The sequence below is a fragment of the Microtus pennsylvanicus genome, chromosome 8, assembly GCF_037038515.1.
Source record: "Microtus pennsylvanicus isolate mMicPen1 chromosome 8, mMicPen1.hap1, whole genome shotgun sequence".
Taxonomy (NCBI): domain Eukaryota; kingdom Metazoa; phylum Chordata; class Mammalia; order Rodentia; family Cricetidae; genus Microtus; species Microtus pennsylvanicus.
The window spans coordinates 53,276,353-53,298,352 of NC_134586.1; the positions used below are offsets into that span (position 1 = coordinate 53,276,353).

The 22,000-nt window shown below is 43.2% G+C and overlaps 1 long non-coding RNA gene across 2 annotated transcripts in view; it reads right to left on the reverse strand.

Moving 5' to 3' along the window:
- LOC142856241 (uncharacterized) overlaps positions 1 to 22,000 on the reverse strand; it is a 326,516-nt gene that overhangs the window by 25,270 nt on the left and 279,246 nt on the right. The window contains exon 3 of one of the 2 annotated variants that reach the window (XR_012911607.1): positions 5,094 to 5,228. This is a non-coding gene — a long non-coding RNA (uncharacterized LOC142856241). Of the gene's footprint in view, positions 1 to 5,093; positions 5,229 to 6,882; positions 10,848 to 22,000 lie in introns of those variants that run through there. The other variant, XR_012911606.1, reaches the window with a different exon arrangement.

Sequence of the window (22,000 nt, forward strand, 5' to 3'; positions counted from 1 at the left end):
TTGAGAAGAGGAAGTGGGTCCTTTCTAATCTTTGATGCACAAAAGCACATTGCTTGATAACGGATATTCCACAGAAAAAGCAAAATGCAAACAAACAACATCATTTTGCTCTAGCCTACGTACAGCGTCAGTGAGATTCCAACTATGCGCATGGTGGGAGGAAAAGAACGGCGTTCTTCCCATCCTCAGCCCGTGCCCACTGCCCACAATCTGAGCCTTGAACGCACAAGGACTGATCCACATCCACTGCTGCTTCTTCCTGGGCTCTGGAATTTGGACTTCAGTCCATGTTTGTTGTTGCTGCTGTGCCTGTGGTGCTGGGATGGGGAGAGGAGACTGCAGGATTGCACTTGTGCTAGGCAGGGATTCATCCCTCATCTGACCTTTGCTTTGTGTTTGAATGTGTGATATGTGATTATATATGGGGTGCGCGCACATGTGTGGGGGTGCCTGTGCACATGTGTGAGGGTGCCTGTGCATGTGTGTGGGGAAATGAATGGGCTGAAGAAGGAGAGAGTACAAAAAGTTTTTGGAAGGAGGTACCCTTTACACTGAGACAAAGGGAGGGGAGATGCGAGCCTTGCAGATGGAGGAGGGGTGGAAGAATGCCTGGCAGGGGAAAGTGTATTTATTGCACAGTACAGTGTGGCAACCATAACACAGGGGACAGTGTGTAGCAGTTTGCTGGGGTGGAAAGTGATGCCAGAAAGCTTGCACCAGACAGAGGTGTCTACATGTTCCCCCTCGGGCTACACGAAGCCTGTATTGGAGGAGAAGCAGGAATAAACTCAAAGAAGGACACTTCAGGAGAAGGAAGAATTCAGGCTCAGTTGGAAATGGAGAGAAATAATTACTTTCTAGGGACGTTTGTGGTATAGAGCCAGAGAGACTTGCTGGAGAGTTGGGGAGGGGATATTCAGGTGATATTAGTATTTGACTTCATGAGGAGGCTAGTGGGATTTTCATCTATTGAGATAAGACTTGTAGGGAATGTTCTTGATGAAGAAGAGCCAAAATGACTTGAAGGCAAGTAGTCTGCATGAAATAGAAATCTGGTGTGCCGACGAAAGGCTGATTCTGACTGAGGAGGAATGTGGGTGTCATTGGCATCTAGGTTACACTGTGTAGGAATGACATAGTTTAGGATGGGGACCGGTTTTTGACAGTCGGTCAAGTCAAAGAAAGTAAAAGGAAACCAGCAGAATAGAAGAAAATATTGTAAAGATCTGCTTATTATTCAGGACTTGTCAAAAGCTTTACAATTAAGCAACAGGAAAAAGATTTAAATGGATATTTCTCTCAAGAAGACATACAATCTTTGCATATTGCAAAAATGTAAATGAAAGTCACAAGAAGATGACTCTTCATGTCCACAGGATGCTGTTGTCGTTGGGGTTTCTGTTGCTGTGGTAAAACACGGTGACGAAAAGCAACTTGAGGAGGAAAGAGTTCATTTCAGTTTGCAATTTACAGTTCATCCTCAGGGCAAGAACTCAAGGCAGGAACCTGGTAAGCAGTAACTGAAGTAGAGACCACAGAGGAACACTGCTTACTGACTTGTTCCTTATGGCTTGTTCAGGTGGCCTTTTTAATGCATCCCAGGACCTCAGGAGTGGCACTGACCACTGTAGGCTGGGCTCTCCTCTATCAACTAACCACAAGCCGATCTGGTTGGGGCATTTTCTCAGATGAGATTCCCTCTTCCAAAAGGACTCTAGCTTAGGTCAAGTTGACAAAATGCTAACCAGGACATATGCTATCAAGAATAAATGTTGACAAAAATGTGAAAATGTCAGGACCTTTTTCAGTTGCTATAGAAGTGTAAAATGATTCTACTGCTATGGAAAGAATCTTAGTAAGTTAATATATATATACATCACATACTAGTGGATTTTTGCTAAGTCCTCCTCATGCATCTAAAGGATAAAAGCAGTGGTTTGAATGAATAGCTCCCATAGGTCCATAGGGAGTGGTACTATAGGAGGTGTGGCCTCGTTGGAGGAAGTGTGTCACTGGGGGTGTGCTTTTAGGTTTCAGAAGCTCCAGCCAGGTCCGTGTCATTGGTTGCCTGCTGATCCAGACATAGAACTCTTAGCTACTTCTCCAGCACTATGTCTACCTGCATGGCACCACACTTTCCGCCATGATGACAATGGACTAAACCTCTGAGACTGTAAGTCAGCCCCAATGACATGTTTTCCTTTGTAAGAGTTTGTTCTTGATCTTATTGTCACAGCTAAGTAATATTTCATTTGTGTATGTGTATCACGTGTTCTTAATCTGTTCTTCAGTTGATAGACATCTTGGTTAATTCCATTTCCTAATTATTGAGAACTGAACCACAGTGAATGTGGATGCGCCAGAGTCTCTGTGGTAGATATAAAGTCCTTTCTATCCAGGAGTTACATAGCTGGGTCAGATGGAGTTCGGCATCTTGGTGTTTTTGTGTTTTGTCTTTTGTCTTTTTAGAAACCTCCAGAGTGATTTCCAAGTGGCTGCAGTCGTTACTAGTTTACATCCCCGCTAACACTGTGTAAGGATTCTCCTTTTCCCCATCCCCACCAGCATTTGCTGTTACTTGTATTCCCGATCATGGCCACTCTGACTGCCATGAGATTAAATTGTCAAGCCATTTGAATCTTCACATTCCCTATAGCTATGAGCACTTTTAAAGGTATTTCCTAGCCATTTGTATTTCTTGTTTTGAAAACTTTTAGTTCAATTCCATAACCCATTTCATTAAGTTGTTTGCTTTCTTGAAGTTTAGGTTGTAATGCTCTTTGAATATGCGTGACACTGATTCTCCGTCAGATGTACAGCTGGCCAAGGCTTTCTTCTGCTCTGTGGCTACGTCTTCACTCCATTGACAGTTTCCTTTGCTCCGCAGAAGCTTTTGTACTTTCACGAGATCCCATTTGTGACCCATTTGTCCTGCTTCCTGTGCCGTGGGAGACCAATTCAGTTTTGAATTAACCAGAAAATATTCACCCTGCTTACTAGTTTACATAATTCCATAAGATGCTATGCAGGTTGCTGGGGGAGAAAAGTCATCATTGTTCTTACCCTGCTCTGGGCCATTCATCTACAATACCAACCTGCTGCCAAGATGTACATGAGACATGCTCTCTAGCAGGGATTTCGTACCTGGTACTATAAACATGGTCAAAAGCCCATGACTGGGCAGGTCATGGGCCCAGGGGACCTCCCGTTGTTTTGTTAAATGACCATGCTCTGACACCACCTTCTTTGTGTTAATATATGTTTATTTGTGCTGTCTCAATTTTGATCAGAGAAGCTTTCTTTTGCAGGGGGTAGTGGTTAATACAGACAGTCATAAGTAGCCAAAATGCTGTTTATATGTAACTCTGAGCACTCAGTTATGGATGGATCATTGATATCAACCTCCTACCATACACAGCTCTAGGAACTTTACAGAAGAAGAAAGAATGGAAGCGGGAGCAGATGGAGAGAGCTATGAAATGTATCAAATCCAGGCAGTCTCAGCTGCCTGCAGAAGACCTGGACATGATCAAGCCAATGGGGGAGGGACTCCTCGGACTCTAATCATAGCAGAGGAGCTGTCGGCAGTCCAGAGCTACTGTGGGAAGGATTGTCACTCTTCTTTGAATATAGGGTCACTGATAGAGTGTTTGTTCCCTAGTAAACGACTGTATACACACACACACACACACACACACACACACACACTCATATAGGCACTTACTGGACTCAGGGGGGTACTAATAAAAAAATTAAGAGAGGACATAAAGTTGGGAAAGAAATAAAGAAATGGTATGGTCTGGGGAAGTTGTAGGGAGGTAGTGGTGGATCTATCTATACAGTCAAAGTGCATTGTATGAACACATGAAACTTTCAAAGAACGAAAAAAATCATTGTCTTTAAACATTAAAAACAGAATATCACATGTTTTTAGCCTGCATTTCTACATTTAAGAGAAATGAAGGCATTTGTTTGCACAGAAACTTCTTCATGGGTGTTTATAACCGTGGTTATTCATCACAGCCCAGAGGCAAGAAGATCAAATGCTTATGCCCATCATCAGATGAGCAGATTCGTACATTTAGTTACATACGTAAAGTGAAATATTATCCAACCATAAAAGGGCAAGCCTTGGAAATATTCTAAGTGAAAGACAAACATAAGTCACATAATGCATGAATTTTTAAATAAAACATCTATAATAGAGATGCTGTCAAGGCAGAAAGACACATTGTATTTGCAAAGGGAAGAGGAAGAAGGCATGTGGAATTTCTCTGAGGCCATAAAGAATTCACACTAAAACACACAAGGGTTGTATAATATGATTACTGTGACAAATGCCATTGGATTCTACATTTTAACATGTTTAGCATTACATGAGTTCCACCTCTGCTAAAACAGGATAAAAACAACACTGTCAGATATGTATTCCTGGTGAGAAATGCATAATAAAACAATGTATATGTACAGGTACTCAGGCTTACAGTATGAAGAAATGTCTGTCACATTTGAAAACAGCAACATAAAGGACATGGACAACAATTAAACAGCTTAGGTTGTAAGTAAAGAGAGCAGGCAGCAACAGAAATCTCCAGGAAGAACTGGAGCAAACCATCCACAGTGAAGGAAAGATCAGTCTACCTTCTGCAGACACAATCTCACTTTATTATAGATCCTATATGATACATACAGAGCTTCTAGAAGGCGTTTGGCCTAGGTAATATATATATATATGTATACACACACACACACACACACACACACACACATATATATATACATACATACATATATATATATATATATATATATATATATATATATATATGGGTTTAATTTGAGTTACCCTACAGAGGAGATGCTTCTCTAAAAACCTATGGGTTACCAAGTAAAAAGCCATATGTATGTATGTACATACGTATGCATGTATGAATATATTTAAAGATGACAAAATTGGAGGTGTAGGGAGAAGGCTAAATCTGGAAGGAGTTAGTTAGGAAGAAAGGAGAGTAAATATGACCAAAATACAATGTATAAAATTCACAAAAATATTAATAAAAATATTTTAAAAGAAAAATAAAAAGCTCAAGTACCAGGTGAGATCAGCGTTGTCGAAACATGATAGGCTGCTGCTGTCATTCTTAGTTGTCCCCCAGAACTTGATATTAAGACCTTATTGCTGAAGACTCCACAACTTTGGTCACAGTCCTGGAAGGGTGCTGTGCAATCTATTGGGAGAAGAAAAGACCATCAACAATTTTACTCAGTTGTGAACACTTGGAGTTACGACAACAGCTGTGCCATAAGAAGTGTTGATGGGTGCAATAGAGGCACAAATATTATGGCATCAACCAACTACCTTCGGATTGGATTTAAGGCTTGCTCTAGAGAGGAGATACCTGCCTGATATTACACATCTGGCCAAGAACCCATGGTTGGGGAGTTCACAGACTCCATGTATGAACATAACACTATTACTTTTTAGATGGACTTTGTAGTGATCTGATATTTCTATACTGCTAGGTTAGGATAGTTCTCACATAGGAGAAGTTTCTTTGTACAGTAAACAGCAGCTAATGCAGAAACTCACAAAGTGCAGAGAACATGGATCTGTGGAGCTCTCAGTCTGAAGTGGGACACTTGTATCACACCCGCTCCTCCAAAGCTCAGGATTGTTTTGGAAGAAGGAGCAGAAGAATTATGAGGGTGAGAGGTTGGGGAGGACTGGAGGGAAACAATGACTTCTGGATATGACAAGACAAGTGTACTCATAAACCCACAGCTTCAGTGCTCGTCTGCATAAGACCTGTGCAAGAGCAAGCCACTCAGTATCCCAGCACAGAGAGGGAGGCTGTCCTGAGTCCCCACCCCTCAATGAGGAACTGTTGATGGTTGATGGCTTCTGGGAATAGAGGAGTCCACTTTGAATAAGGGTGTGGCTCTTAGTATGTTAAACAAGCAGGCAGGGTATGGTTCCCCACCCAAGCTATATAGGCAGTATAAACTGGACTTACTATTTGTTATTAAAAAAAAAAGAGGAAGAAGATTTAAAGTTGAGAGGGAATGGAGAGTGGAGCGTGGAAATAAACCCAGCAAGAACTGGAGGTAAGAGTGACAGTAAATATAATTTAAAACACATTGTATTTATGTATGACATTCTCAAAAAATTAATGAAAACTTATTTTAATTTTTAAAATCAAAGACATGAAAATGCTGTACTATTATATATCTATCCCTTGTAATGGCGACAGTAAAAGAGGGATAAAATCTATGAGCAACATTTGAAGCACGGAAAGCCAAAAGCAAAGTGGCAGAAGTAAATTGAACCTTAATTACAAATAATTACCCAATCCAGTCAAAAGGCAGGGATTATCAGACCGTATTAAAACATGAAACAAGACCCAAGTATACGCCTCATAAAGGAAACACACTTTAGATCCAAAGATACAAATAGGCTGAAAGCAATAGGAAGGGAAAGATAAACCATGCAAACAGCAGCTCTGAGCAAGCTGCATTAATATCAGACAAAGGGGACTTTGAAATAAGAGCTAGAAAAGGGAAGACCACCCAGGAAGAAGACAGGGGTAGCTAGGAACAGAAAGTTTGGGGTGAGACTCTGGGAATTCTCAAATTAAGAAGTAGGACAAAGAGGAAAGATTTTTGTGAAAGAAAACCCATACTATGGCCTTTCTGTAGGCCATGGTCTAAAGTGCACACCTTAGAAGCCTTCAGCCCCTGCTTGCGCACTGACCCCGTGTCTGACAAATGAGGAACCGATAGACATGAATAGTGACTTTCCAGGCAGAGGGGTAACAAAGCAGGGCTGAACCTAAAACCTTCTATTTTCTTTCTCTGTGTCTTTCTGTTCTACCCTCCCTTTATTCCCTACCCCCTCCTTAGACCCCTTCTTCTCTCATGCTCATTGGGGTTTGAATTAGTCAGGGTTCCCTAGAGGTGCAGAACTTACAGAAAGAATCTCTGTTTATAGAGAAAGGGGTTTTATTAGAATAGCTTACAGGCTGTGGCCCCACTGGGTCAACAATGGCTGCCTATGAAGGCAATGTCTAAGAATCCAGTGGCTGTTCAGTCCACAGGCTGGCTGTCTCAGCTGGTCTTCAGCAGACATTGGAATTCCAAAGAAGTAGACTCTAATGCCACCACAGGAATGGGCTTGCTACAGAGACAGAGCAAGCAGGCAAAGAGCAGCACCTTCCTTCTTTCATGTCCTTATATAGGCTCCCAGCAGAAGGCTTGGCCCAGATTGGAGGGGTCTCTTCCCATCTCAAAGATCCAGATTAGAATTGGATCATTCCACTTTAAATTCAGGGGGAAAAATCCCTCAGAGATGTTCCCCATGTAGAGGCTTTAGTTAATTCCACATGGAGTCAAGTTGACAACCAAGAACAGCCATCACAGTCTATACAACTACTTTTGGAACTTCAAAATTGTAGATGTGCAGCCTGCTGGGATTTTTGGAGAGGCACCATCAAGATTTCAAGTGTATGGAAGGAATTCAAGCTGTCCTTGAACTATCTGTTCCTTCAGGAATGACTGGCTGGCTCCCTGGGGTTTAGATTTGAAAAGTCACACTCCTAAGAAGATGTGACTGCTGCGTGAGGAACATGCCCTACTTCTGTGAGTCGATGCATTGGCTTGAAGAACACAGTCATCCTATCAGAGACCTTGAAAGCCCAGGGAGATCCGAAGGGACCTGTAAGAAGTAATGCCCCTGCAGCAAGAACTTGATCCACAGGTAGAAAGAGGCAATTAGGGAGAGTCTAGAGATGCTACCATGTTGTGGCTTTGATGCCATTGCAAATATCCCAATGACTCCAGATGTTTGAACCCACTTAGGTCTACAAGAAAGCAAATGCATGGCCACTCTTACCATGGAAATGTCAATGATTCTTTATTGCCTGGACATTTCAATTGTTTGTTGGCATTGACGCATGACGTCTATGCCCTTGGGTGGCTTTTATTTGGGAAAACCATCAACAGGCAGATCCTCCCATTCTCAGAGGTCCATGAGAATTCAGTAGAGATAAGCCGAGTTTATGGTTTATATCCTTCATAGTGATGTCCCTGCTTCCTCACTGGCATTATCTGCAATAAGAATCTGATCCCAGGGCGAGTCCTAATCAACCACAGTAGAATCAAATTCCTCTCCTTAAGGAGGAGGGGGAAGAGGAGGAAGGAATAAAGGGCTGTTGTATACAGAATTGTATTTAGTAATGGTAAATAGTAATTGTTTAGAATAGTACATCACTATCACAATAAATACAAACGGAGCCAGCTCCTCTTGGAACATAAGCAGTGATGAGGGCAAAGATTACGTAGTTTGGAAAACCATAGAGCCCTGACATGGGTTACAGCCGAAGGTCTCAGACAACTTGCAATTGCATTCATGAAGAATGAATTTGACATGGGACAGTGTAAGGCGATTTATTGGTTCCTTCCCACTGTTATATGAGCATGGGAGGCTGAGCCAAACATTTTGTTATTTATAAACTCCAGCATATTAAGCTATTGCTCTGGGCTCGAGTTCATTTCACATAACTCATTTCCTCTTCAATTCTAGGCATCTGGGCACAGTAAGAATTCTGATACTCAGTGGAAGGTGACCCTGAGGGGTGTTGGCAGCTTTCCTTATTACTGTCAATAGAAGAAAGAAATTATCGATGCATAAGTTCCGCTTTTCTGCTGATGCCTTATAGAGAACTCTCAGATAGCTTGGGGCTCATGAAAGAGACAGAATCACTATTGACAATGCTCCCTGTAGGACATTATAAGTGAACCAAATTGGACTACTCAAGTGCACGGAGAGAGGTATGGGTTCGCATGTTTACTTGAGTGCGTATATATGTATAGGCGCCTGCACGTGTGTGGAAGCCAGAATTTCAACCACAGGTATAAGTCTTCAGAAGGCATTCACCTTGGTTTTTGAGACAGAACTCACACTTGAATCTGTGGTTCACCTATTAAATTAGACCTGGTGGTCAGCCAGCCCCAGGATCCAGCTGTCTCTACCTACTCAGCACTAGAATTATAAATGCATGCCATCATTCCTGACTTCTTTTATGTGGGTCCTGGGAATCGAACTTAGGCCCTCATGCTTATTCTGCAAATACTTTAAAAACTGAACCACCTCCATACTCCTTAATCCTCTCTCAGTTTGGTGTTCATGATGTGGAAAGTAAGAGCCATCATGACTTCTTAGGAGCAATTGTAATGTGGAGAGAGCATGGAAGGAAAAGGAAACCCTAATAACTCTCATTGCTATAATTCATCACATCTTTAAATGTTTAAAAAAATCTTTAGTGTTTTCTTAATTAAATATGGATGCTACTATTAAGAAAGAGAAAATAGACTTGTGGACATTTATAGTCAACTTTTATCAACAAAATTGTTTAGTTCTGTGTATGCAACTTTTTAATATTAAAGTATAATGTCCATCCTTATTTCTGAAGACTATGAACCAGGTAAGTGTAACACATGTCTCTAAATACAAATGAAAGCCAACAGTGCTGAATATAGAAAACACTCTTAAAACACAACTTGTTTTTACTAGGTCCTAACCTTTTCTTGAGATTTTATTTCATTGTAAAGATTTTATTCCTTAGGAACTTCATTCACAATATGGTAAGCAAAGAGTCATTAATAAGAGTCCTGTATCATTATAATCTGCTGGACTCCACGCTGACGCTTTATACGTGGTGCTTCTCAACCACAGCAGCATTATCTAAAGCTGCTCACATCAATATATTAGTTGTGTTTTAATAAATAAATCTTGTCTGAAGATCAGAGGGCAAAACAGCCACACTAGTCAGCCATATAGGCCAGGGAGTCATGGCAAACACCTCTAATCCCAGGACTCAGGAGACAGAGGCAGACGAATCTCTGTGAGTTTAAGGCCACCCTGGGTTACCAAAGATCGGTCAAGAAACAGATCCGGGTGGGGGTGGTTCACACTTTTAATCCCAGCACTAGAGACATGGGGAGAGGAGCGACATGACTGGGCAGAAAGAGGAGGATAAAGGAGAAGAGACAGGAACTCACTGCGGTGTGGAGTCTGAGGATTTGTGGAGACAGGATTTCGCCTATTCAGTATGAAGATCTGGTAGAGGTAAAAGGTCTCTCTAGTGCTTGACTGCTTTGCTTTTCTGATCTTCAGCTTGAACCCCAACATGTCTCTGGGTTTTTATTATTCTTGCCATACATCAATGTACCAATGGGCCTGTGCCGCGTCATTTTTAAGTCTGCCAAATCCAAGAAAGCACTGATTGTACCCATTCAACAAAAATATTGCCTGTCTAGAGGGATAACCAGAATAGCAGAAGAAATCAGCTTCCCAAATGCTTTTCCCGCCACGATCTAGTTATTCTCTCCTGCAATATTCTAATAGATATACCCCTATGTGGCTACTTAAAGAAGGAAGCAGGGCTATGTGTGTGAAGAGATAGTTTCCAGAAAGGGCTCTGTCAGGAATCATCACTGCCCAAGTCAGGTTGGCATGAGCACTAAATGTCTCTGTGGATAGCCATTTCCTCCTTAGCACCAAAGATCCAATCAATGATGCTTCTTAACTGTCCAGGAATCCCAAGCTGGATTGACAGGAATGAGTTCCTTGTCTTCTCATTCTATCAAACAGAATAGCTGTAGGCTTTCTACAAGGAGGCAATGTCAGGAAATAATACAGTAGTGTCAGATAGTCCAGGTTTGGAGGTCCTCCTCGGGATCTCAGAATTATCTCTTCTAAACTGAATGAACGTAAGTCACTGGTACCCATCTCATCTTGGAACAAGGACTCCCTTGAGAATCTGCAGAAGGAGTGCTGGAGCTTCTCCTCCCTGAAAAATACACAAAAATAAAGACTTCCTTCAAACCTATTCATAAAACCAGCTCAGGTGAGGGGAAACAGGCCCAAGAACCCCAGGTTGCCTACCCATGTTCCTGTTAGTTGCTCCTCTTCAAATTATTCATTGCTACCTTTTACAAGGGCTGGATTACACTCAGGGGTCGCACAGCAACCCGATGAAATCACATTCAGGTTCCGTGTGGTCCAGCTTTCTTTACCCCAGAACTATGTTTGTCAAATGTATCTATACATCAGGTGCTATGCCAGCTCATTCTTCCCTTTTCTGTCCCTGACCTCAAACCAAAGCATCAAATCAGAAATCCTACCTAATGGGTTTCACTGCTGGCAAAGTCCCGCAGAATACTATTCTGCTGGTGCTTTCTGTGAGGTGAAAGCCTTCCAAATGGTCCTAGCTCTACCCAGAACATGCAGTACTTTTCCGGTACTTTTCCGATCTAATCTGATTCCCTTTTCAGCAATGGAAGCCCTTGCTTACACACTACATTTGTGTGCACTTACATCTCGACAGAGTTGTCATCTCCACGTGACTCTCCTCACGACAGACATTTCTACTCCACGCTATTTCTAAGTCAGTGCAGCTGGGCAGGGAAGATTGACAGGTGGGTAGTAGTAAGGCTTCTCATTACAAGCATGAGAACCTGAGTCCAAATCCCTGACGCTCACATAGAAAGTGGGGTGTGATTACATATATCTATAACCACAGCCCTGGGGGTGACCAATGACAAGAGGATTGCTTGGGTTTGCTGGCCACTAGCCCTGCTCCAGGTTTGCAGAGAGACCCTGTCTCAAAGTAGGAAGTCTGTCTCAAACTGATGGACACATGGAGGCCTCTGTGCTCCGCACATATACAGTGTCCTGTGTACCAGTGCATGTGTGCACATGCATACACACACACACACACACACACACACACACACACACACACACACACACCAGACACACACCATACAAACACACACAATGTAAAACTAAAAAAATAATCAGTACTGCTGCTTAATCAAATGTTTCCCCTTCAGAAATATAGTTTGATTCATTTTTCAAAGCAGCAATGACTTCTCCCTGGATCCTCTTTTGATTGCCCACCTTAAAATTCCCAGCCGCTTTTCTTCTTCCCAATTCTTATAGCTCATGCCCATGTGTGTGTGGGGAGGGGGTAGTAGTTGATCCTGTTTGTCTCTTCCTTCATCCACCACTTAGTACCACCAAGCAGGTTTATGGCTCGCTATTGACTCTACCTCACCTCTTGATGAGTCAGTTTAAATGAAGACTGGTTTAAAAAATAGAAAAGAAGAGAGAAAGAAAAGGTCATTCCTCAAATGAGCCCAAACTATCAGACATTTTAGTCGACCACTAAGGGCTGTCCCCATACTGGCTGAAAACATGGAGTCTGCCTTGAATATGGAGCCTTAGCTGAGAATGTTCCTCTGGCTTCTATTTTCTTTCACTGTCGTTTTTTATTATTAAGACCAATTACCCACACTACAGGTTGCCTTTGGGAGTAATAGGGTGAATATCACTCAGGCCAAACCAACCAGCCTCTTTCTGTAAACGAACTTTGTACAAAAGGAGTCTAACATGGAGTAGCTTCCATTTCACTGCATGGCCCTAAATGCCTCCTGGTTGTAATTAAGTACTTCAAAGTCTTCCAAACACCCTTTTAGAAATGACTGCCCCAAATACAAAATGATGTCCAATCAGATGTAAATCATCCCGCAGCAGGGAGGGAGACGCTTGGGCAGCAGTCATCAGCCCTTGGACTAATCAGAAAGCCTGGTCCCCTGATGAGGATTTTCGTTTCCTCGTTTGTCATTCTAACCACTGAGGTCTCAAGTGGCCAATTTGCTCCCTATTGGTAATCAGCTAGTTATTTTTACTCTCGTTCCTCCCTCTGGGACTGTCAAACTACTCGGAGTAATTCATCACCCTTTTGGGCCAAACTCTTCTATGACGGGAAGTGAGGGAAGAGAGATATTATCCTGCAAAAGATAAAATCGAAGAATAGTTCATCATTCATATTCAGTTTTTAAACAATGATTTTCCCAATGAGGTAAGTAAAATGATGACACAACTGGGTAGATGTGGAAAAAAATGAAAGAAAGAAAGACAGACAGACAGAAAGAAAGACAGAGCAGCTCCAGGCTAAGCACATTATGCAATGGAAGTGATCTCCAGCTGTGAAGTCTGTAGCTCTGAAATGACGTGTTCTTAGATTGTCTTTACAACTCCCCAAAGAGTGTCATCTTACATTCATTACTTACTTTGCAGGAAGCTGCCCCTATGAAAATTATCAATGCAGAAAGGAGCATACTAAGGCTGCAGGAGACATTAGTGGTTATCCTAAACCACGCTAACCCAGCCGCCACCTGGGAGGAAGGTAGCCTTTGAAGGTTGTTTGGTCTGAAACAGGACAGTTGCTGTGGTACCGAACATACCTCCTTCCATCTGCCCCTGCGGGGACTTCTCACTTACAGGATCCTACTTTGGACCGCCTCCCTCATTTCCCTCCTTTCCCCCCTAGCAATTGCCGTCTGGCTCTAGCAAAATCATTTCCAAACACGGTTGGTTCCAGGCGTTTCATTTCTCAGAGTTCACCTTGGGGGCCACGCAAAGGTTGGCTTCGCTTCTCTCTGCAACCGAGCCTCTTGATGTCAATATGCTTTCTCATTAGTGGGTGTCTGTGGTGCTGTCCTCTCAGGGTTCCCTCAGCCATCCTGAAGAACCAAATTTCAAGGGCCGACTGGTCCCTACAGCCGGTAGTTTGTACTCCCCAAGTAAGTCCAGGCTCAGCCTTGAGAGAGATGTTAGTATGACAGAAATCGGCATTTTCTTGGCATTTCCTTTGCCTATAGCCAGCTCTTTATTCCTTGAAAGAAAGCTGAGAGCTGAATAGCCCTTCTAGCTGTTTCCTTAGAGACCGGCTTTGGGCCGCAACATGATCTGAATCTTGAAAGGGTTGTCTTCCTCTGCCAGTTTCGCTGTCTTGAACCTCCTCTTGTGTCTTTACACTGTATACATGTTGCCCCGCGTCACTTTTCAGTTGTGCCTATCTCTAACGAGAATGCAAGGCGACAGAGAAAGCACATTTACACGCCCATTTCAAGTGCTCCAACTTTTCGTCTGCTAATTCCCTCCAAGCAGGGCTGTTTGCACACCAGGTGATGTCACCCAACAGCTGTCTTGGACTGAAAACTGAAATGCTTGTGGATTTCCAGTCTTTTGTCTTACCTACCCAACGATCTGTCTCCTTTCCAAAACACTAGAGAAATAAAAGAATGTTTGGCTCCCTTGTCCGAGAATTGAATCTTATGGCTTTAAAGAAACTGTTTCACAATTTACTCAGCTAATGCTTTAGTGTAATTGTCTAATTTAGTTTGTAATTGTCAAATTTGATTCTAAATTTGCTTTCAAGAATCATTAACTGTAATGTGTTATAGAAATGAGCTTTAATATTTAGTGGAAAAAATACATTTTTATACAAGTCTATTTTCCAATTTGTAGTTTGGGGAAAGGAAGTGTGTGTGTGTGTGTGTGTGTGTGTGTGTGTGTGTGTGTGTTTGCATGTGTTTGTGTGCACGTGTATTAAAGAGTGTGCACTAGGGTGGGAGAGATTATAATTTATCTGCACAGTGTCTCCAGGTTTACCGAAATATACTACACCTTTATATCTGGTGTAGTTTAGGCTTATAAATCCCTTAGATATAATAAATGGAGCTTTCTGTGTCCCGTTTTATGCAAAAATTAATCAGTTTAATTACGTATCTTTTAATGGGTATCCTTATTAGCCATCCTTACCAAATGACATCCTGTTACATACACACATGCGTTATCAGTGACATCTTGATTTCTCCCCCCATCTTCTACCCTTTCATCTTGTTCTCCAGCATCATGACACTGCATCCTCTGCTCCTTGCCCCTGCTGTGGCCATTGCGTTCATTCTCTTTATTCCTCCAAATGTTTGTTTATACAAGACCAAGGCAGTTGCCAGTGACTGCCATGGATCACCTGGAGGCCATGCGGACCTTGCTTGTGGTGCAGCACCACGTTCTTAGAAACTCTATCTGTTTAGCCAGCACCCAAACTGAGGGAAAGAATTCCGAAACTGGAGGGCACTTGACATAATCATTATAAACAAAACAGTAGCTCATATTTTGTTGTCTCCCTCTTTCCTCTTCCCCTTTTACTCATTATCTTTTATAAATGTTAAAAAAAAGTTATTGGCTGGTGAAAGATTCAGAAAGAACCATCCAAACCAAATGAAATTAAACAACAGGACAGTCCTTTGTCTCAGGTCAGTTGGAAAGAACTCACTTTGATAACCTAAAACCCTATCAGATTTTGCCCCAGCTTGAACCCAGTCTATTCTAGGTTGCTTAGGGAGCCTTCTGTAAAATTGTGAAATCTATCTGTCCTTTTCAGGGACCCAGCTCTCCAAAGAGTCAGGAGCACACCCCTCCAGCACGCTTCATTACAAGAGGCTGCTACGCCAACTACAAAGCCATTTATTTGGGCTTAAATGAAGTTACAACAACATGTCTCTTCAGGGACTTAAAGTCTCTTGCTTTCCCTTAGGGCCCTTGCCTTGAAAATGTCAGAGAGGTCCAGAAATGACGAGGGAAAGGCTCCCTGGCTGAAGGCCAGCCTCTGGTACATTGATTACATCATGAGGTACGCCATAGGAATTATTTCCCTGGTTCCTGTATAGAAGCTGACACACAGGACTGTGCTTTTCCTCCTTCATGTTAAGATCATCTGCAGATGTCAAATTTTCCTGTCCTGAATGGGTACAAGCTGTGATATTGCCATTCAAGGACTTCCAGTAGCAGCAAAAGGAAAATTACGAACCAACTCCCCTCGGAGAGGAAGTGCCTATTCAAACAGCCAGTGTCGGCCGTGAGCACAGGCAATGGCTACCTCCTTCCTTCCAGGAATGGCCCGGTCTCCAGCCCCGCTGCCTCTCCAATCACCGGCTGGTAATATTGGCACTGAGGGAGGATGCTTGACAAAAGCAGTATTTGGCATAGTCTCACGTATCCCAGAAGCACTCGGGGAAAGAACTGTCTACGTGCATTTTTTACAAAAACAGAATCACGCTCATTCATTGATTCTGTTAAAGTTATAACAAATGCTTTAAAAAAAGGGGGGGGGCAGACACAGCTTGGAAGTCTTCTACACATTCTAATGACAAATGTCTCCAGGATTGCCATCTGCTTATCCTCACTACTGGACTGGGGTGTGGCCAGGAAAGAAGTAGGGCAGAGAGGAAGGGCCCTTGCTGGGTCACCTCATGTCCTTCTCTCATTTTCAGTCTAAGACTGGAGAGAGAGCCATTGGTGCGACCACTCAGTCCACCTTTTTATTGTCTCCCAGGAACCTCACTGTCTAAGTTCTGGTGCCTGCTTTTTGACCAGGTCTCATTTGGGATAAAATAACGGGAGGTTTCCAGAAGGGAGTCCCTCCTTACATGCCTTTCCCTTCACCTTTCCTTCACTTGTTTTGGGGGTCAAGACAAAACACGCCTTTTTAAAAAAATGATTTATTTTTATCTTGTGTGCATTGGCGTTTTGCCTACATGTATGTCTGTTTGAGGGTGTCAAATCATTTAAAGCTGGATTACAGACAGTTGTGAGCTGCCATGTGGGTGGCGGGACTTGAACCTGTGTTCTCTGGAGAAATAGCAGTGCTTCCGACCTCTGAGCCTTCTCTCCAGGCCCAAGACAAGACACTCATAATTGTGGGGGTGGGGCTGCCTTCCTGCCAAGGGCTCTGCCTGGGTATCACTTGAGAAATACTGGGCAGATGAATTCTCACCACTAATAACTCCAAAGTAGGCCCTCAAAGTGGAATCCCTTCTGTGACAACAGTGACAAAGGTTCACTGTGGCCTTCACAGGAATCTCTTCTTAAAACGCCCTGCCTGATGAGGATTGTGCATTATTCTTGTAGTTGTGAAAAGATACCCAACAAATACCTTAAGGGAGAAAGGCTTTGTTTTGGCACAGAGTTTGAGCGCACAGAGAGTTCATCATGGGGGTTATGATGGCGGGAGCTCAGTGCATCCACAGTCAGGAAGCAGGGAGAGATGAAGGCTGCTTCTCAGTCCCTGTCTCCTTTTTATGGGTGGCTCTTTCCACAGTCTTAACGTAATGTAGAAGTTTGATCACAGAGATGTCCAGACATTTATCTCCTCTGATTCCAGACACTGCCAAACTGTCACTATTAACTATCGCAGGTGGTATTTAAATCATTGGTACTAACATTGTTACTTGATTCCTTCATACAGGTCACCCTCATGTTTGGGGGCCTTAGCTAAAATCTGATACTGTGCTCTGGACCAGTGGACAGCTTTGAAGAGGGCATACATTGTCCCTTGCCTACAGAGCCCCATTTGCTAGGACACAGAATATAAGGCCAGCAGATATATCAGAGTGTGATATGTGTAGGAGACTTTGCCAAGAGGGACTTCTAAGGACTGGGGCTGGGACCTTGACTAAGCAACCTGGGTCACCTCTCTATCATCAGATTCTTCCCTGTGTGCTGCTACTAATGAGCATGGTACTTCCTGGCAGGCATTGGGGTGTGCAAAGGCCTCATTATCATGTCTCCCCTGGGATCCCAGCTGTACTAGCACACCTTAAGGTGACTTCCTTCTAATGAAGCTCACCTTCCACCTTGAGGTAAACATCAATCAAAAGTAAGACAGGGCTGAAAAGGAAGGGGAATAGGTAGAGACAAGAAGAGAATCAACAATAGAGACCAAGAAACAAAAAAGATATCTATGAACAGGAAGTGGGGTGGGCCGGAGGGAGAGAGGGAAAGAGAGAACGTGATCATGCCGAACTTGCAAGTAGTCCTACTGACATTCTTCCTTGTCTGGGAGCACACATATATAGAGCTTGACTCAGGACACCTGGATATGAGTCACACGCCACACTCCCATCACGCACGAACTCTGGCTTTTAGGACATATTGTCTCTGTATCCTCATTTGCAAAATAGGAGTTGTAAAGATTCAGTCCCACAAGCTGGGCTTTCGGCACTGGAATAAGATAAGCAAGTTGATGCCCGTTAGCAGTGCGTTCAGTGTGCAGAAACGCTTTAAAAGCCTCCTGCTCATTGCTCTTCGCGTAAACGAGCGTATGTACTGTGAATGTGAAAAACTGCTCGCTGCCTTGGAGTTGCTGAACTTAAAAGGCAAACTAAGGCTGTGGAATTTTGTGCTACCCAGAAAGAGGGAACGTGGGCTCTTTTCTCTACAATATTTGCTTTCTCATCGTCTCCAGTGTGTCCATGGTGTTCCTAATGTCTCAGCGCTCTCATACATCAATCATTTCCCATCTGTGCTCATCTATCTTGATGAGCTTGCTATCTAGTGACCACATCCAAGCTTGCAGGAGTCCACTTGCCAGTTCTTTGGCATGTGTCCATGAATGTTCTCATGAGGCTGTAGGGAGATAGAACACAATTGCTGTCTGAGAACACTTATATTTGGCAGGCAAAGTCCTCCTACATTGTATGGCTCTGCGAGCCCATGGGGAAGAAGAATTGCAGTACAAGGAGCTGAGGCCAGACTTAGGGGAGACCATTTGTGAAAGCCATACTTGCCAAGTCAAAAGCTATCAAGTTTGTGAACAGTTGGTTCTTCATGAGCACCCAGAAAGATGATAAGCTAACTTCTTACCTTCGGTGCCTGAGAGTCTACTGTTCATTAGCAGAAGAGAGTTTGGCATGGGGAACTGAGAGCAACAAACTTTGAGAAAACGTTCCAGTTTGGTAGTACTACCGAATGATGGTTGGAGCACAAAGACTCCACAGTCATCAATGGGCCCGGCTACTGATGGCTTTATAATGTGTTGATCTTATTGGGAATGGGAGAAATTTAGAAGGTGGAGTTGGCTTGGACGAAGCAAATTACTGGAGCATGTTCTTGGAGCTGCGTCACCATCCATGAGGTGACAGCTGTACTCTTTCACTGTGACATTCCATCTTACCACAGGCCCAGAAACATTGGGACGAGCTGAATATGGTCTGTAACATCTTAAACTGTAAGCCAAAATACATCTTCCCTCCTTTTCAGAGGCTCTCGAGTGTTGCTCTTGGGAACTGCTTCTCCACACTAGCTGTCTGTAAACAGAGATTGCGCCTTTGTTTCCTGGCCATCCAGACATGAATAATCACATAAAGCTATATTAATTACAACACTGTTGGACCAGTGGCTCCAGCATATTCCTAACTATCTCTTACATCTTAAATCAACTCATTTCTATTAACTTATATATTGCCATGAGGCTGTAGCTTTACCTCATTTTCTAAATGTCTTGCTTTCTTGGCGGCTGGCTGGCTTCTTTCTCCTTCGGTAGCTACATGGCTTCTGATTCCTCTCTCTCTCTCTCTCTCTCTCTCTCTTTCTTTCTCTTCATATATATATATATTTAGATTTTCTTCTTGGATTTACTCTGCTAAGCCATTGGCCAAAACAGCTCTACTCATCAACTAATAAACGCAACATATATACAGAAGGACATCCCACATCAGTTGTCTGCCTCAAAAAGAACAAAACCATTAGCACCATGCTGCAAAAGGGCATGCTCAAGAGGATTGAACAGGGAGAAAAGCAAGCAACCACCCAGATTCAGGCCACCTGGTCTCTCAAGGAGTGAAACAAGGTGGACCACTCAAGTCAGGACTGACTGTGCACAGTTCTTCCTTGCTTTCGATTCCTCATCTATCCAGGACAGAAGAAGGAACAAGGAAGGGCAAGGTGCTAGAAGGCAGGAGGTCGGCAGGGTAAAGGGGCGGTCAGATAGGAGGAAAGGTAGTTCAGTTGTAGGAAGGGCAGGAGAGTGGCAGTCCGAAGAACAGAGAGGAGTTGGACCTGAGTTTACAGCCCAGCCACACATCACTTATTAACTGAATAATCTTGACCAGTCTCTGTTATTCTTGCTGAGACTCAACGTTCTCATCCGAGAAATGGATACTATTGTTTTTCAGCTACTATAAGAATTCCAAGAGAAACTACTGAGAAAGTACTCGGTCTAGCGCCTAACATATAGTGATGCTTAATCTGCAGTAGATTTTTTTTCATTAATTCATTTGAGAGGACCAATATAGTTTAGACCTCTTAAAAATCTTTCCTTCATTTCTCAAAGGTGACTTAATCACTGATTCTTGTCTGAACTGTTTTATCTAGACTGTGAGTTTGTGTCAGAGACCCTATTGCCACAGCTGCCTCCCAACCAAACTCACCAACCTTTGGTGTTGCCTTGTTTCTATCCCAGGGGACCATCTCGTTTGGTGGGTCACATAGTTGACTTAGTTTCATGATGTCCATTCTGTGTCATACTGGCATTGACCTTTGCCTCTAAAACTTCTTTTTTTTTTTGCAAGTAGAAAGCAACGTGACAAATAGTAGGTGCTAAGCAATACCTACAAAATATACTAGAAAGGACTCAAGCAGTCACTTAGGTATGGATGCAAGGCTGGTGTTTCCTGGCACTATGAATGTAAAGTTTTGAAAATTCCTGTTGGCCTGCTTTCTCCCCTGTAAGCTACTAAAGATGCTCTTTTTCTCAGGGTAGATTCAGAGCATAGCAGACCAAGCAAACCTGGCAAGAACAGCCTACCATCTTTCAAAATGAGAAGAGGATCTGAGAGAAAACAGCAAAGAGAAGCTTCCTCCATACTGCAAGAACATCAGTGTAGGCTTTGAGATGCCCAGGGAGACATCAAGACACATATACGGTCAAGAACTGCTCCTGCAAATGTCTCCAACTGAGCGAGGCTCGTGTCCAGTGTGGTGACCAAGATAAAGAGGCAGAGGACCATTGCCATCTTTCAGGGTCATCTCTAGTGCATCCATAGGGACAATTGCTCCAGGTGACAACATAAGAATGTATCTTTGTACCCTTCCCCTGCTTCTGGGAAGTGAAGATAGGCAACATCATTACTGTGGTCCAGTGCAGGGTCTGAGCAAGACTGTGGCCTTCAACATCTTAAAACTACTAAGGTGACCAACACCAAAAACAGTCCCATGAAGTCTGAGACTGAATGGTATCTGACCCCAAATCAAGTTGTTTTCCCATTCAAAGAAAGCAAAACAGCAACAGCTACTGGTGGTGACCGTTTCCAAGCTCAGAGGGTGGAGTGAGATAATCCCTGGGGAGCACTGGCCAGTGTCTCTGGGGCAGAATCGCCACTAGTTGCAGCAGCTGAAATACATGCTGAAGAGTTTCTTGATTTACGAGCTAGAATCTACAAGAAGACAATAAACCTTCTTCCATCTGTCTGGATCCCTGAGCCTACACAGCCAACCAGGTGGGCTTGCCTCTCCTCGGCACCTCGTTTTTCACATTCTGCTCCAAAATTGCACACCGTGTGGGTGGCCAGTGGAAAGTTCAGGCACTGTCAGAGGTTTGGCCCACAGGTTGACTAGGGCTGGGATCAGAGCAGCGTGGCTGCTCACAGATCTGTCATGCTCCCATGAGTCTATCTTGTGAGCGAAGTGAGAATCATTGTCACTGGCCTTAAGCACCCGGTAATTCCACATTTTCTCAAACCCAGAACAAGGCTCTCCATGACAGCAGACATCATCATCTGGAAATGTGTGTGTGCTCATGCATGCTTACATCCCTGAGGCTGGGGATGTGCAAGAGTCACCTGAGTTTCCGGCTAATGGGGAAGGCAGCTGTTGCCTTTTCCTACATCCCTTCCACTAATACGTAAACCTTAAGGTAGATTACTGGAATGTATTAAAAATGAAACCTGAAGCCAGCTCAATTCTGGGATGTTTTACTTCATTGGGGAAGAAGCTTAACCTTTCTAAAAGTGGTTAAAACTAGCATTTGTTGATGTGCCAGGTACTTTATATGTATTCATCATTTATCCAGCCATTTGCTTGTTTAACCAGCATTGATTGAATGCCGGCTTTATGCCAGCCACTGTGGATACAGTGTTGAATAGGATGTCTTTGCATCCTATATCATGAAGCTTTGATATTGATGATGTAGGTAAGAAACCTGATATCCTTCTATAGAAACCAACTCAGTTCCCTGAGACTTAGCCTAGCTACAGATGAGCGTCCGTACATTTAGGAATACATGTAGGCCTAAGGCGAAGGCTCACCTGGGAA